This window comes from Schistocerca serialis, chromosome 4 (genome assembly GCF_023864345.2).
Source record: "Schistocerca serialis cubense isolate TAMUIC-IGC-003099 chromosome 4, iqSchSeri2.2, whole genome shotgun sequence".
NCBI classification, from domain to species: Eukaryota; Metazoa; Arthropoda; class Insecta; order Orthoptera; family Acrididae; genus Schistocerca; species Schistocerca serialis.
This window is the reverse complement of record NC_064641.1, coordinates 875,829,433-875,845,246: the sequence shown is the minus strand read 5'-3', so window position 1 is coordinate 875,845,246 and position 15,814 is coordinate 875,829,433.

Here is a 15,814-nt window from a genome sequence, read left to right as displayed (position 1 = left end):
TATCAGCTACAGCTGGCTTATCACAACTACTGCACATGGTTTTGAGCAAATTGTCAGTTGGCCTGACAAGTAGGTTACTTTCTAAACATCAGTTTTCTTCAGTGTTTCTTTTTTAAGAGAAACTATTCCCATACTAGGTTTGAAAAGGGTGGATGACATAGCTTATAATTTCATTTCAACTTCTTATACTCAGCATAACACGTCATGAGAAGAAAAACAAAAAACAGTAGTTTTTGCTGTGTGCTCAGTGAAATTAAATAGTAAAGAGTTAATGTTTTATTATCTCTTCACAGAGTTTAACTTTGTAGATTTCACTTCAGTTATCTTTACATCTAACATAGTTGCAACACATACATGTATAATACTTCCAACCATAGTAAGGAGGCAGACAGGTCTTACTTTTTTAGGAGGTTGATGAGGAGGACTGGAGTTGGAAAGTGCATTTCATTGAAGCAATAATAGATAACTTGGTGTAATTATACAAAGTAATGGTAAATAGGTATGAAAAATTGTTTTTGGAATAATAATATACAGTGCATTATATAAGTAGATGAAAATTTTATATTGCAACAAGACAGTGGTACTACGTACACAGCCTCAAGTACTATGCTGTTCCTGTGTAACACTTACGGCAGCTACCAGACTGCATGTTTTCCTGATATACTGTATGTTGAAAATACATTCAAATCTTGCACTAAAAGCAGTCATTACAAAAGTGATTAGAGGAAGACACTTCCACAAGTATGTGACAAAATGTATGCAGTATATCACTGAAAGTTTTTTCGGCATTTGTTGATACTTTCACAGTAATTCATCCTTGCACAACATTAAATGACAAATTGCCCTTGTGCAGGTTTTTATTTTTCTAGATATATTCAGTCCATGTTACCATGAAAACTGCAGGAACGAACAAAAATCTGTTCTAAGAGTGTCCATTTCAGATGGTGCAGTGTGAGTGGTTAAAATTTTTACGATATTGCATTTTTAATATTTTACACATGTCATACATAATATACTACAGCATATTGTTAGTACAGTGACTTCTCAACTAAATAAGTTCCAAAGCTGAAATACATAGATGTTGTATACAATTTACACTTAGTGAATATGAAGTTAGAACTGAAGTAATCACATAAGGTTGCTGGAAAGAAAACTAATGAAATACATACTGTTAGGTTTATGGTGACACATTGTGTAAGTAAATATAAAAATATTTCAGCTCCAGAACAATAGTAATGTCCGCATTAGTAAGCTGGAAAGAACAGCTGCTAGCTGGTGGCCATAATGTTTCAACTTTCAAAAACATTATACGAGGGACAAATAAAATTTTCTTTCCTGTGTGGGTGGTGAGAGGTGTCTTTGAAATGTATGCAGGTGCACAATTTCATGTTTCCATTAGTTACAGTACTCATATCATTTCCACTCATCCAAAATGAATCTTACAGCTCAACTGAAATGAATTTTTCCTTGTGTGTTGGCTGTTAGGTCTACCTAATTGCACTTATCATTTGCTGTAAATAGGCCACACAACCATTTTAAATATTTTCTTTTTCAAGGTAAATGTTGTCTCAAGGCTGCCTTGGAGTTTTGGTGTCAAACGTGATTATGTTCTCTATACTCTTGCAAGGCATGCTTTGAGGAATACATACAGAAGTTCTCGAAACATTCACCCTTGCACAAAAAGAGTGTATTGTGTAACATTATAGGTTTTTAACTTTGCTGTCTGGGATGAGGCATTAGATAGTGTATTAATATAAGGTCTTTGTGCCCTACAGCGCAATCCATCAAAAATGTTATGTTAAGAAATATATTCTGACTTTAAGGACAGACAGTGAACGATATATTTTCTAGTAATGCATACTACCAGTAGAAATCAAACAGTGGGAAAGTACAGGATGGAATGTAACAATATTATGAAAAGGAACGTTGCTACTCACCGTATAGCGGAGATGAGTTGCAGATGGGCACAACAAAAAAGACTTGTCACGAATAAAGCTTTCAGCCATTAAGGCCTTCGTCAACAACACACACACACACACACACACACACACACACACACACACACACACGGCTTCTGTTTCAGGCAACTGGCAGTAGTGTGGTTTTCAGTTGCCTGAGACTTCAGTCATGTGTGTGACACAAGCTCTGCTGTTTTGCTTTCCAAAGGTGGGTTGACAAGCTATTAAGCAGTTATAATGATTTGCCTCTATATATAGTCTATGTTAACAGTAGTCCAGTGCTAAAAAAAGCCTGAACGAATAAGTTTTCTCAGTGGAAAATATTTAAAAAATGTGTATGTCTTGTTTTCAGTCCTAGATGGATTTTATAAAGCAAGATGTAACACAAATACAACAGTCTGTTACAGGCAATTTAGAAATTCAGTGGGGAAATACAGAGTGTACATAAAGTCTTGGAACAATTTCAAATATTTATTGCACAAGAACCAAACATACGTATATCATTTTGAAGAGAAACCATGACAGGTTTTTTTCTTTTTTTCTTTTTTTTTTTTTTCCCTTCATGTATAGTGCCACAGTGTATTTGGTAATTTGCTGATGGTGCTTGTCATAAACATGGTGAGTTCAGGTGCGGGGCGAGCTTTGTTTGTTGGAGTTTGTGATATGGCCTCCCCAATCACCAATCTCACTCTGTGTGACTCTTTTCTGTGGGGCACATTAAAGATTTGGTGTATGTACCGCCTCTACCACATGATGTAGCAGAGCTCCGGGAGAGAATACGGGAAGTGAATGCCACAGTTGACGATGCCATGCTGGGACAGGTATGGCAAGAATTCAGTTACCGTATTGACATCTGGCGGGTCACTCATGGTTTGCATATCGAATGTATGTAAAAAAACTTTCAGAGTTTCTCTTCAAAATGCAATATGTATTACATCTGTAAAATGTTTAGTTCTTGTGCAATAATTGAAACTGAGCTGGGCACATGCAAATGTAAGTTACGTGTTGTTTCTTATAAACTGGTTGATTTGACAGTATAGTAAAATCAAGCTCACCATTAACTGTAGTCATGGTATTTATTATCCCCAGTTGGAGATTTTATTTTATTTGTTTATTTTTTGGAAGGGGGGGGGGTGTTATTGCTCTGAGGGTACAGGGTTTGAAAACTACACTGGCACTCCGGCTGATATTGTAGTAAGTGTGGCTAGTTAATATAGCATTAGGAGTCAGAAATTCATTGAGATTTTAGTTTTGTTAAGATTTACACGTAAACATTTTGTTCAATGATTTATTATGATACCTATGACCTGGAAACATATTAACCATTCAATTTTAAAAGTAAGAAAAACAGATTACTTTCTGAGATTGATTACACACAAAATGCAGCTCACTTCAATACAGATATTGTCTTCAGTACTAGTCAAAGATAAACTGGTTCATCTACTTTACAAGAAGATAGACCTGGGGTTATTTATTATCAATTTTAATTTAGAGAAAGAACTGTTACTGTTGTCCACTGACAGTGAAGTTAGTTTGTACATGTTTTCAAAAAAATTGAGAAATACTGGTATTAAATTATTTGAAGTTGTATAATTCAGCATGTCTTCACACTGTGGCGCGGTCATCAGAGAAGGCTGGCAAAAGTCTTGCACTGAGGTGACAGAAGTCAAAGGATAGAGATATACGGTTGGTGGTAGTATCGCATACACAAGATATAAAAGGGCAGTGCATTGGCAGAGCAGTCATTTGCTCTCAGGTGATTCATGTGAATAGGTGTCCGGTGTGATCATGGCTGCATAATGGGAATTTACAGACTGTATGCGGAATAGTAGTTGGAGCTAGATGCATGGGACATTCCATTTCGGAAATTGTGAGGAAATTCAATATACTGTAAAGAATGTGCCGACAGTACCAAATTTTAGGCATTACATTTCAACATAGACAACGGATTGGCCGACAGCATTCGCTTAATGACCGAGAGCAGCGGCGTTTGCGTAGAGTTGTCAGGCATACGACGAATGTATCTACTAGTGAAATCTGGTGTTGATAGGCTATGGCAGTAGAAGACCAATGTGAGTGCCTCTGCTAACAGCACGACATCGCCTGCAGCACCTCGCCTGGGCTTGTGATCAGTCGGGTGAGTCCCCATTTCAGTTGATAAAGAGCTGAAGGTATGGTTAAAGTGTGGTGCAGACCCGATAAAGTGTGGACACCTGTTTTCAGTAAGGTACTGTGCAAGTTGGTATTGGCTCCATAATGGTGTGCACCATGTTTACATGGAATGGACTGTGTCCTCTGGTTCAGTGACGAAATTGATTATGTTCAGCTGCTTAGAGACAATGTGAGCCATTCATGGGCTTTGTTTCCAGACAATGATGGAATTTTTATGGATGAAAATGCACCACAATTGTTTGCGATTGGTTCGAAGAACATTCTGGACAATTCAAGTGAATTATTTTGCCGCCCAGATCGCCCGACATGAATCTCATCAAACATTTATGGGACATAACAGAAAGGGCAGTTTGTGCACACTTCTGCAATTTTTGATGGCTACAGAGGCAGCATGGCTTTATATTTCTGCAGGAGACTTCCAGTGACTATTTGAGTCCATACTATGTCAAGTTGCTGCACTATGCCGGGCAAAAGGAGGTCCGACACAATATTAGGAGGTATCCCATGACTTTTGTCAACTCAGTGTATTTATATATGTGTGGCCATTCTGTCTGCAAGAACAGACACCACATATAACAACAGCAATGATGGCCAGTGATCCCTTCAGTGCAGATGCCCACCAAGCTTGAACTTCTGCGGGAATTGGCGTGCTGCCACGAGTAATGAGCCTAATGAGTGTGGGAACTACTGATGTAGTGTGGTATACGTTGAGAATTTGGGTTGGACAGGAAGTGTGCTACGGTAGTCCATGCAGTTATGGTGACCACTTTATCCAGATGGGATAGTGGTCAGAGCATTTGCCTTGTAAGCAGAAGACCTGGGTTCAAATCCCGGTCTGGCACTAATGTTCAACTTCCCTCATTGATTTAAATCAATGCCCACTGGCAGTTAATCTCTCTAATTCCTTTGTGTAATGGTTCTGTTTCATTAAAGAGATGATTTTGATCAAAATCCTACTTAGCTGCTGCTCAGTTTATTTCTGTGTCTAGTTTTTCCCAATGATACAGTGTGTATAATAATTAACACCAGACAACTAACACAGAAGAATAAGATACATACTAGTAAGCATGAGTCCACAAATAAGCCATTTGTGAAATAATTGCTAATAATGTGTGGTTACGAGTCACGAGTAACTTCAGCATGAAATAGTGTCCTATTTAGTGGAAATGTACTTCAAATGTAAACATTTCCATCGAGTTCCCATCTAATTGCCTTCAAATTTCATTCAAAATGAATTACAATATTACACTTCAGCACATTCCAAGTTAAAATTTGCTGTATGCTTGTACTTGATATCAAGTGGTATATCAGATATCACTTGACACAATACTCTGTATTAAGGTATTTTCTTTGGTATTCTGATGATGGGTCATTCCTAAAATGCATACATAAAAAGTTTTAACAAGTGGATTGTTGTTATCAGCCAATAAATGGTGATAAGGACAGGTTCAATAGGTGTGAGAAATACGGCAACACAGGCACAATACATCTTTACACAACTGTATTCTGCACATGAGCTACACATCTGCTTCAGAGTCACTCAAGCAAAAAAAGGTCTTTGTAATGAAGATGAGTAATCTTGACTCTTCCTCAGCTCGGTTGGTGGAACTAAGTTGGCTGGTGGTGCTGAAGTGAGCTGTGAATGATGCAGTGGCAATACTGTCTGGAATTACACCACCCAGGTATACTGCATTAGGGAAAGACTATATTTAAAAAAATATTTTTCAGATTTAGGTAACTGAAACATCATTAATATGAAGAAAGCGGTAGATTGCTACTCACCCTAAAATTGAAATGTTGAGTTACGGAGAGGCACAACAAAAAGACTGTTACCCACTTAGCTTTTAGCCAAAGCTTGCTTCAGAAAAAGACACACACGCACGTGTATGTTTATTTACACAAACAAGCACACCTCACGCACATGACTATTATCTCCAGCAGCTCGGTGTGGAATGCAGCTGTCATGTGGAACAAAAGCAGCAATCTGGAGCGAACAGCAGGGTACGGGTGTGGGGGAAGAAGACAGCTGTCTGGTGAAGTGTGTAGGTACTAAATGGAGGCATGAGAAGACTGCTATCAGGCACAGTGCTGAAGCCATGGGGTAAGGGGGGCGGGAGCAGAAAAGGAGAGAAGCTTGGTAGGGGAAGGAGAGCCAGGTGTATTGGCAAAGTACAGTACACAGTCAGGATGATGGAACAAGAATAGGGAGGAGGTGATGCGGAGGGGGGCAGAAACTGTTGGTTGGAAGGTTATCCTGGATTGAGACTGGGATAATTTCATGAGTGGATTGGTTGGTTTAAAAGAGGGGGGAAGGGGCCAAACAGCTAGGTCATTGGTCCCTTGTTCCGAATAAAACAAGCAAGACTGACAACACAAAATGGAGAGAAAGGAAAAACCACAAGAACGATGGAAGGGCAACAAACACTTAAATGGAAAAAAGAGGAGAAGATCACAGAAACGCAAGAAACAGGTAGAAGAGGTTAAAACGACAAAACAGATTACCGTGGCTGGCTGACCATGAGAATAAAAAGGAGAAGCCAGCCACTCTGCAACACATTAAAACCTCCACCCTAAAAGCACAAGTGTGGAGGACACACAGGGACAAAGGACATGCACTAAAATTTAGATCAAATGATAAAAACCACCAACACAATTAAAACGTAAAACTAAATCAGCTGATGAGGCGTTGTCAGATAAAATTAGCAGCAACGAGTCCAGTAACCGAAGATTTCGTTGCTGGGCAGTTAATGTTGGACAGTACACCAGAATATGAGCTACTGTCGACCGGGCACTGCATCGACACTGAGGGGGTCTCCACGGCGCAGGAGGTAGCCGTGGGTCGCTCAAGCATGGCCAATGCGGAGCTGGCAGAGAATCACTGAGGCCCACATGGAAGACTGACACACATTCATAGTCTCCTTAATGGCATGCAATTTGGCGTGTGTACTGAGACTATGGCATTCCGTCTCCCAAAGCCGAAAAACCTGGTGATGTAGAAACGAATGCAGGTCAGTTATTGGAAAGCCGATCTCCAAAAGTGGTTTCTGTATAGCCCGTTTGGCCAGTGTCAGCAAGTTCGTTGCCTGGGATTCCGACGTGTCCTGGGGTCCAAACAAACACCACTGAATGACCGGACCGTTCCAAGGCATAGGTTACTCCTGGATGATCACTACCAAAGGATAACGAGGGTAGCACTGGTTGATAGCTTGTAGGCTACCCAAGGAGTCAGTACACGGATGTGCTCCAGAGCACAAGATATAGCCACCAGCTCTGCAGTGAAAACACTGCAGCCATCGGGCAAGGGATGCTGTTCAATACATTTTCCATGGACATACGTGAAACCGACATGACCATCAGCTACCGAGTGTCAGTGTAAATCACTTCATGACCTCGGTAAATGTCAAGAATTGGGATGAAGTGACAGCAGAGAGCTGTGGGGTGAACTAAGTCCTTTGGGCCATGTGAAAGGTCCAGGCAAAGCCGTGGCCTAGGTGTACACCATGGAGGTGTACGCAATTGGACTTCGAGTATAGGTGGTAAAGGCAAGGACTCCAGTTCAGATACAAGGGATTGGACGTGAACTGCTATTGTAAGCCGTGACCTGGGCCGCTGATGTGGGGGGAGATAAACTACTGTGGGTCGAAAAAGGAGACAGTAATTAGGATGTGCAGGAGAACTACGAACATGTGCAACGTAACTGGTGAGCAGTTGTGCACACCTGACCTCCAAATGGGGGAACTCCAGCCTCCACAAGGACACTGATATCCGGACTTGTCCTAAGAGCTCCCGTCGCTAGTCGAATGCCACAGTGGTGCACTGGATCAAGTAAATGCAACACTGAAGGCGCCGATGAACCATAAACGAGACTCCCATAGTCATGGCGGGATTGAACAAAGGCTCTGTATAGCTGCAGCAGTGTAGGGCAATCTGCACCCCAGTTTGTGTTGCTCAGGCAGTGGAGGGCATTGATTTGCTGCCAGCACTTCCGCTTAAGCTGACGAAGGTGAAGAAGCCAAGTCAATCGGGCGTCAAAAACCAGTCCTAAAAATCTCCACAACAGTGAGGGGATCATCAGTAAGGTAAAGTTCTGGTTCTGGTTCTGGATGAACGGTACGACGCCGACAGAAGTGCACAACACACGACTTTGCGGCTGAAAACTGAAAGCTGTGGGCTAAAACCCACAAATGCGCCTTGTGGATGGCTCCCTGTAGGTGCCGCTCAGCAGCACCAGTACTGGTGGAGCTGTACAAAATGCAGAATTCGCCTGCATACAGATAGGGTGAGCCGGACGGTCCTACAGCTGCTGCGTGACCGTTAATGGCCACTAAAAATAGAGATACACTCAATACAGAGCCCTGTGGGACCCCATTCTGGATATGGGGGAAACTGTGGGAGGCACCAGCTTGGGCATGGAAAGTACAAAGCGACAGGAAATTCTGGATAAAAATCGGGAGCAGGCCTCGGATAACCCACTTGTATAATGTGCCAAGGATACGATGTCGCCAGGTGGTGTCATACGCTTTTCGTAAATCAAAAAAAGACGGCAACAAGGTGTTGGCGTCTGGAAAAGGCTGTTCGGATGGCAGACTCGAGGGACACAAGATTATCAGTGGTAGAGCGATGCAGGCGGAAGCCGCCCCGGCACACAGTCAGTAGGCCACATGACTCTAGTATCCAACCCAACTGCAGCCACACCATATTTTCCAGCAGCTTACAAAGAACGTTGGTGAGGCTGATGGGCCGATAGCTATCCACATCAAGAGGGTTTTTGCCGGGTCTGAGCACAGGTATAATGGTGCTCTCCCGCCAGTGCAATGGAAAGATGGCATCGCACCAGATCCAGTTGAAGATCATCAGGAGATGTCACTTGTAGTCAGATGAGAGATGTTTAATCATCTGACTGTGGATCCGATAGGGCCGACGAGCTGTGTTGGGGCAATGTCCAAGGGCACTGAGGAGCTCCCACTCTGTAAATGGGGCGTTATAGGGTTCGCTGTGGTGTGTAGTGTACGAGAGAACTTTCTCTTCCATTCGCCATTTGAGAGTGTGAAAGGGTGGGGGGTGGGGGGCAATTCTCTGTTGCAGAGGCGCGAGCATAGTGCTCAGCAAAGTGCTCGGCAATCGCCTCTGCGTCGGTAGATAACACGCCATTTATGTTAACACCACGAACACCTATTGGGGCCTGGTACCCAAAAAGTCATTTGATCTTTGCCCAGACTTGGGAAGGTGACGTACGGCACCTAATGGTCGACACATACCTCTCCCAACACTCATGCTTTCGTCTTTTCATACGCTGGCGAACGAGGGCATGGAGCCATTTAAATGCTTATGCCACTGTAGAGCTCGCGACGCTCCTTATAGCCTCAGCAACTTCGGGCGACCACCAAAGGACTGTCTTTCGCCGGGGGCACTCTAAAGAATGAGGGATCGCATCTGCCGCTGCAGGAACGATCGTTGTAGTTGCCTGCTCAACCACCACATCGATGTTACCGTGTGGGGGATATTCAACAGTGACAGCAGAGCTGAAGTTTCCCAGTCCACCTTGTTTAAAGCCCATCTGGACAGGCGTCCATGGGCCTGACACCGGGCCAGTGACAGGAAGATGGGGAAGTGGTCACTACCATACAGGTTGTCATGTGCTCTCCAGTGCATTGAGGGGAGAAGGCCAGGACTGCAAACCGAGGGGTCAATGGCCGAATATGTGTCATGCGCCACAATAAAATGTGTGGCGGCCCCAGTATTTAAGAGGCAGAGGTCAAGTTGAGACAGGAAAGTTTTGACATCTCTACCTCGACCAGTAAGCACAGTGCTACCCCCACAAGGGGTTATGGGCATTAAAATCTCCCAAAAGTAGAAAAGGTTTAGGGAGTTGATGAATCAGTGCAGCCAATGCGTTCAGGGGTAATGCACCATCTGGAGGAAGATAAAAATTGCAGACAGTTATTTCCTGCGTTGTCCTTATCCTGACAGCCACAGTTTCAAGAGGGATTTGAAGAGGCACACGTTCACTGCATACTGAGTTCAGGACATAGACACAAACTCCACCTGACACTGTACTATAGTTGCTGCAGTTCCAGTAATATCCCTTATAGCCACAGAGGGCAGGGGTCCGCATTGCTGGGAACCAGGTTTCCTGGAGGGCAATGCAGAAAGCAGGTGTAAAGCTTAACAGTTGCTTTAGCTCAGCTAGGTGGTGGAAAAACTGCCGCAGTTCCACTGGAGAATAACGTTATTGTGAGGCAGGGACAGCATGAGGCGCGCAAGGAGGCAGGTTATGCCTCAGCGTCACCTGCTGCCTCTGACTGAGTATTTGTAGCCATTTCTATGGTGGATGAGACATCAGTGAGAACCAGGTCCGCAGGGGACGCAAAGATCTCCACTGCAGGCTCATATGCAAAATTGATAGGGAATGGCAGTGTTGGAGCCACCAGAGGGTTCTGTCTCTTAGCAGGCTTCTTCTAGTTTGCTTGCCCTCTCTCGCTTCTCTTTAGGAGCTTGCTGGGAAGATTTCTCTGAAGCAGCTTCAGGCATGGAGGAAGACCATGAAGCTCTTTGACCAGCAGCCTTTGGCTCCTTGAGCCACTGGCGTGTGTCCGCCGTGGAACTACTGGAGACCTTGGAAGAGAGGGCCCCAAGGAATGTTGCTTCTCCAGCAGTGGGGAGGGGACTGATGTCCCCTGCGTTTGGGGGCGGGGCTTGCTCCCAAAGCACCTACTTTGGGGGAAGATTTGCCCCCTACCACCAAGGAGGCAGATGTATTCTGGTGGCCTGGAGGGCCCACTGTTGGTAACACAGAGTGAGGAACCACTGACACTTGGGATGGTGATGGTGATGTATCTGCAGCGTATGTTGACATCAACCGAGTGGGGTTTAATCTTTCGAATTTACGTTTAGCCTCTGTGTCAGCCAGTTCAGGGTCTTGTACTCCATAATTTTCCACCCCTTTTGGAGTACTGGGCAGTCTGGCGAGCAGGGGGAGTGATGTTCTCCACAATTGATGCAGATGGGGGGTGGCACACATGGAGTATCTGGGTGCTGTGGACGTCCACAGTATCAACATGTGGCACTGGAAGTGCAGTGGGAAGACATGTGCCTAAACTTCCAGCACTTAGAGAACCGCATAGGGGGACGAACGTATGGTTTAACATCACAGCAGTAAACCATCACCTTGACCTTTTCAGGCAATGAATCACCCTCAAACGTCAAGATGAAGGCACCGGTAGCAACCATGTTGTTTTTGGGTCCCCTGTAAACGATGGAAAATAATCCCCTGGACCATGTTGGGGCTTTTATGAGGACTGACGGAAACAGGAATATCACCCAGTTTGTCGCAGGCGAGTAACACTCGAGATTGGGCTGGGGATGCTTTCTGAATCAAGACTGCCCCGTTTCGCACCTTGGACAGCGCTGTCACTTCTACAAACTTATCCTCAAGGTGTTCAACGAAAACTTGAGGCTTTGTCAGTAGAAAAGAGTCCCCCTCGGTTCTGCTACAGACTAAAAACCGAGGCGAGTATGGGTCTCTCTGTTCTGTATCTCTACATTCCTCCCATGGTGTAGCGAGGGAGGGAAACGATTTAGGGACATACCTGTCGGCATTGTATTCTATCTCCCCCTTCTTAGAGGCTGCTTGTTCAAATGGCTCTGAGCACTATGGGACTTAACATCTGAGGTCATCAGTCCCCTAGAACTTAGAACTACTTAAACCTAACTAACCTAAGGACATCACACACATCCATGCCCGAGGCAGGATTCGAACCTGCAACCGTAGCAGTCGCGCGGTTCCAAACTGAGCGCCTAGAACCGCTAGACCACTGCGGCCGGCTAGGCTGCTGGTGCCGTACGGTCACCAGCAAGAGATGACTTAGTCTGCTGCATTGCGGGTCATCCGCCCTGATGCCACCCACTTCGATCGGGGACTCTCCCCATGGGAGCCACCCACCAAGTACAACCCCTGTGTTAACAGAGGGCTACCACCAAATCGGTACATGACAGCCCCACCACAGCAGACTGGCTACCATGCTGGATATAGGGTGCAAAGAAATCCAATATTGTCATGGGGGCGAAAGGGGACAGGAGACAACAGAAGAAGATGACATACCCCAGAAAGTGTCCTCGCCCAAACAGTTGAATCGCAGGTGGAGATGCAAAGCCATGACAAGAGATTCAGGAGATCGAATCTAAGGGCACTCGTGCACCACGTACGGTATCCTTCCCCACATAGCCTGCACTTCTGTAGAATTTTGAAAGTGGCAGATCAAACGATAGAATGGGACCTGAACTCATGGGGCTGAAAAGTGTGAGACTCCTTTTAGTCACCTCTTACAACAGGGAGGAATACCTCAGGCCTATTCTAACCCCTGGACCTGCAGGGGAGGGGGGGCGGGGGTCAGGAGTGGAGAATGCGATGTAAGGATAACTCCCATCTGTGCAATTCAGGAAAGCTGGTGGTGGAGGGGAGGATCCAGATTGCTCAGGTTGTGATACAGCCATTGAAATCAAGCATTTTATGTTCAGCTGAATGTTGTGCTGCAGGTTGGTCTACTGACAACAGTTTGGCAGTAGCCATTCTTCCTGATGGACAGGTAATTAGTACTTCTGATGCCAACTGTCGCAAACTCTTCTTGTGTGGTATCTCGGCACACCACACCTGCTTTCACAGATCGTCTGGCCTCTGATGGGGTAGGATAATCCTGTAACAGGACTAGAGTAGGAAGTACTGGGTGGGTGGATTGGGCAGATCTTGCATAGGGATATGACTCCTGTGGCAAATGCTTGGGATTGAGAGTGGCATAGGTATGGACAAGGATGTTATGGAGGTTGGGTGAGCAGTGGAACACCACTTTATGAGGGGTGGGAAGTATCTTGGGTAGGATGTCCCTCATCTCAGAGCATGATTACAGGTAATCAAAGCCCTGACCAACAATGTGGGTCATTTGTTCCAGTTCAGGGTGGTATTAGGTGACAAAGAGGGCACTCCTTTGTACTTGGTTCTTGTGGACAGGTGGGGAAATGGCACAGAGATCTGTTTACGGACTAGGTCTGGGTATAGTGCCTTTCTGTGAAAGCCTCGGTGAGATCTTCAGCATAAGGGCAAGAGGGTTCTTGTCACCACAGATATGCTGTCCCTAGGTGGCCAGGCTGTATGGGAGGAATTTTTTGGTGTGCAGGGAATGACAGCTGTTGAAATGCAGGTACTGTTGGTGGCTGATGGGTTTAATGTGGACAGAGGTGTGGATGGAGCCATCAGAGAGGAGGAGGTCAACGTCCAAGAAGGTGGCATACTGTGATTAGGAGGACCAGCCATTGCAGATGAGAGAGAAGGTGTTGAAGTTGCGAAGGAATGGGGATAGGGTGTGTTGGCCCTGCGTCCAGATCATGAAGATATTATCAATGAACCTGAACTAAACTAGGGCTTTGGCATTCTGGGAGACGGGAGGCTAAGGTATCCTCTAGATGGCCCATAAACGGGTAGGCATAGGATGGTGCTAAGCATGTGCTCATGGCTGTGATGCAGATTTCTTGTATACTTCGCCTTCAAAGAAGAAGAAGTTGTGAGTTAGTAAGGAGAATGAGGTAATGGCTTTGGAGTCTGAAGGACATTGGGAAAGGTAGTGTTCAACAGCGACAAGACCATATACATGAAGGATGTTGATGTATAGGGAAGTGGTGTCCAAAGTGACAAGTAGGGAATCAGGAGGTAAAAGGAAGGGGATGATGGAGAGATGAGAAGGAACCAGTTGGTATCTTTGACACGGGAGACTAGATTACGGGCAGCTGGTCGGAGGTATCTGTCGATTTGGGCTGAAATTCTTTCAGTGGGAGTGCATAACAAGCTACAATGGGGCATCCAGGATTGTTGGGTTTGAGGATTTTGGGGAGCATGTACAAGTGGGTGCACGGGGCATCATCGGGGTGAGGAGGGAAATGAATTCAGAGGAGAGGATCTGAGAAGAACCTAAGGCTTTAAGCAGAGACTGGAGGTTATGTTTTGACTTCTGGGATGTGACCACTCTGTCACAGTTTATAGTTGGATGAGTCAGATCATTAGCACAGGCCTTCTGCCAGGTAGTGACTGTGATTAGTTATTACAGTGGTGGAACCTTTGCAGGTGGGATGATTAGGTCAGGATTTGTTTTGAGGTTAAGTAGCACACACCTTCCACCAGATAGTCATTCTGATTAATAACAACAGTGGTGGAACCATTGTCTGCAGGTAGGATGATTAGGTCATGATTTGTTTTGAGGCTGTTTGTGCCTTTCCTTTCATCTACCAAAAGACTGGTGTTCTTAGGAAGGGACCTGGCGAAGGATGGTGCTCTCCCACTGCTTCTCCTCTCTGGTAGCTTCATCCATTCCTCTGTCCACATAAAATTCACCAACCACCAACAGTACCTGGCATAGGGATGGACTGAGGATGTTGTGGAGATTGGGTGGGTGATGGACCATCACTTTAGGAGGGATGGGAAGGATCTTGGGTAAGATGTCCCTCATTTCAGGGCATGATGATAGTTTATCAAAGAAATGATGTGGTTCAGTTGTTCTAGTCTGGGGTGGTATTAGGTGATGGAGGGGGCACTCCTTTGTAGCTAGTTTTTGGGGGCATGTGGTGAAATGGCACAGAGAGGAGGGATAGTGCCTGTCTGTGAAGGCCTTGGTGAGACCTACAGCATGAAGGGCAAGACAGTTCTTGTCACTGCAGATACACTGTCCCCAGGTGGGCAGGCTGTATGGGAATGATTTTTTGGTGTGGAGGAGATGATAGCTGTTGAGATACTTCCCACCCATCCTAAAGTGATGTTCTGTCACTCACACAACCTACACTAAATCCTAGTCAATCCCTATGCCACTTCCAATCCCCTGCCACAAGGACGATATCCCTATGGATGACCCAGGAGCAGGACTTGCCCACCCAGCACTTCCTATTCCAGGCCTGTCACAAGCAGATCCTGCCCCCACCAGAGGCCGGGCCACCTGTAAAAGTGGCCATGTCGTATTCCAGCTCTGCTGCAATGATTGCACTGCTTTTTATGTTGGTATGACAACCAAGCAGCAGTCCACCAGAATGAAAAGCCACTGTCAGACTGTGGCCAACAGCACAGTACACCACCCTATGGCACGACATTCAGCTGAACATAAAATGTTTGATTTCAGTGGCTGTTTCACAGTCTGAGCCATCTGGATCCTCCTGTTCACCACCAGCTTTTCTGAACTGCACAGATGGGAGTTATCCTGATATCACATTTTCAGCTCCTGAAATTTACCAAATCTCAACCTATGGTAACCTACTGCCTCCACCCCACCATCCAACAGTTTCCCCATTCCTACTCCCTATTCACACTTCACCCGCATTGTGTGCTGTACTCTGTCAATGCATCTGCCCATCTTTCCCCTTCCCTGTGCCTCTCCTTTTCCACTCCCCCTTCCCTCACCCTGCCCAACAGTTTCCCAATACTGTAGCTGGTGGCAGTCTTGTCATGCCTCCATTTAGTCCCTCTGCACCCTTCATCAGACAGCATTCTCCCCCCACCCACTATCCCTTTCTTGCACCCTCCAGAGAGCTGCCTTTGTTCCACATGACAATTGCATTCCAGTCCAAGCTACCAGAGATGGTCATGTATGCAAGAGGTGTGCTTGCTTGAGTAAATGTGTGCGTTTTTCTTTTCTGAAGAAGGCTTTGGCCAA